The sequence below is a fragment of the Ovis aries genome, chromosome 6 (genome assembly GCF_016772045.2).
Source record: "Ovis aries strain OAR_USU_Benz2616 breed Rambouillet chromosome 6, ARS-UI_Ramb_v3.0, whole genome shotgun sequence".
In the NCBI taxonomy this organism is placed as follows: Eukaryota; Metazoa; Chordata; class Mammalia; order Artiodactyla; family Bovidae; genus Ovis; species Ovis aries.
In genome coordinates this window covers 31,239,058-31,241,364 of record NC_056059.1, presented here as the reverse complement: position 1 = coordinate 31,241,364, position 2,307 = coordinate 31,239,058, and the positions used below count along the sequence as shown (strand labels likewise).

At 42.0% G+C, this 2,307-nt stretch overlaps 1 pseudogene; it reads left to right on the top strand.

The window, feature by feature from the left end:
* The first annotated feature begins 747 nt into the window (after nucleotides 1–747).
* On the top strand, nucleotides 748–1,994 carry LOC101102565 (small ribosomal subunit protein uS9m-like; annotated as a pseudogene).
* Nucleotides 1,995–2,307: the final 313 nt, after the last annotated feature.

The following is a 2,307-nucleotide window of genomic DNA, read 5'->3' as shown; positions in this document are numbered from 1 at the left end:
TCAAAATCCTTTAAGCTAGGCTTCAACAATACATGAACCAAGAACTTCCAGACGTACAAGTTGGATTTAGAAAAGACAGAGGAACCAATGATCAAATTGCCAACATACACTGGATCATAGAAAAAGCAAGGAAATTCTAGAAAAACATCTACTTCCACTTCACTGACTATGCTAAAGCCTTTGTGTGGATCACAATAAACTGAGGAAAATTCTTAAAGAAATGAGAATAAATACCAGACCACTTTACCTGCTTTCTGAGAAACCTATATGTAAGTCAAGAAGCAACAATTTAAATTGGACATGGAACAACAGACTGATTCAAAACGGAAAGAAATATGTCAAGGCTGTATATTGTCACCCTGCTTGTTTAATGTATATGAAGAGTACATTATATGAAATGCTGAGCTGGATGAATCATGAGCCAGAAATCAAGAGATTGCTGGGAGAAATATCAATAACCTCAGATATGCAGATGATACCACTTTAATGGCAGAAAGTGAAGAGGAACTAAAAAGCCTCTTGATGTGAGTGAGAAAAGAGAGTGAAAATGCTGGCTTAAAATTCAACATTCATAAAATGAAGGTCATGGCAACCAGCCCCATCAATTCATGGCAAATAGATGGGGAAAAACTGGAAACAGTGGCAGATTTTATTTTGGGGGGCTCCAAAATCACTGAAGATGGGGACTGCAGCCATGAAATTTAAAATTAGTGTTTTAAAAGATGTGTGCTGCAGTTTGCAGGCCCTGGCCCTCTGTCCTCTCTCTATCTCCCTTTGCCAACATGGTTGTTCCCTGTGTGTCCTGCCCCCTAGCTGCCTCCTTCTGTCTCTTTCTTAGGGTTAGGATTAGCTTTGCCCCTAGACAAGGCCTCTGGAAAGCCGCCACTGCTGAGCTACAGACAAGTACCAGATGCCAGTTATCAAGGCTAGGAAGGGCTTCCCTGGTGGCTCAGATGGTAAAGGATCTGCCTGAAATTTGGGAGACCCGGGTTCAATCCCTGTGTTGGGAAGATCCCCTGGAGGAGGGCATGGCAACACACTCCAGTATTCTTGCCTGGAGGATTTGCATAGACAGAGAAACCTGGCGGGTTACAGTCCATGGGGTCACAAAGAGTCAGACACGACTGAGTGACTAAGCACAGCAAAGGCTAAGACACACTGCAGTTATAACAAGAAAAATATTGCAGCTTTAAGATATGATACTTACACAGCAGATTTTAGAATTCAACATAGGAAAGAGACATTTAACTAACATGATGGGAAAAGATTCAGAAAGTTTTATGCATGAGAATATTGACAGAGTGATTACTTACCTTTTCCCCAGGGGTTTGAGAAGTGAGCCCAGCCAATAATGAAGTATCCTGAAGAGATTTTTCCAAAACAAAGAGCATCCAGTGGGGAGAAGATGGCCGCCCATTTCATGTTCTTTTTATACTGGCAAACAAGCATATTATTCAAGAATGCATGAGGCACACAGAAAGCTACTACATGTGAAGAAGAAGAAGAAAAAAAAAAAACAACCAAAACCAGTTGTGAGCTCAAGGTCTGTTTTCAGAAAAAACTAAAAACCAAAGACCCAATTGGCAGCAGATGACTAATTAAGGAGGAACTAGAAAAAATGTTAGTGGAAAAACTGTCAGATCAAGAATAAGCTCAGTCCATTTGGCTGCTGAAAAGATTATCAATGTGGTATTATCTGGTATTGATTTTCTCTTTCCCTATGTTTTCTCTCTGTATTAGTTTCCTAGAGATGTTATAAGAGAGTATCACAGACTAGGTGGCTTAAAACAAGAATTTGTTCTCTTACAGTTCTGAAGGCTAGCAGTCCAAAATCAAGGTATTGGCAATATTAGCTTGCTTCTCCTGGAGGCTCTGAGGAAGGATCTGTTCTATGCCTCTCTCACAGGGTTTGGTGGTTGCCGATAATAGCTGGTATTGATTGGTTTGCAGCTGCACATTCCAATCTCATAGTAGACAGTTCTGACAAAACGTGATCCACTGGAAGAGGGACTGGCAAACCACCCCAATATACTTGCCGTGGGAAAATCAGGAATTGTACAAAAAGACAAAAGGATATGAAACCAAAAGATGAGGCCCCCCGGTCGGAAGGTATCTCATATGCTCCTGGGGAAGAGAGGAGGACAACTACTAATAGCCCAGAAGGAACCAAGTGGCTGGGACAAAGCAGAAATGACGCTCACTGTGGATAGGCCTAGTGGTGAAAGTGAGGGCCAGTGCAAACAACAGTGTTGCATGGGGACCGGGAATGTTAGGGCCCAAACCAGGAAAACTGGATGCGGCCAAGCA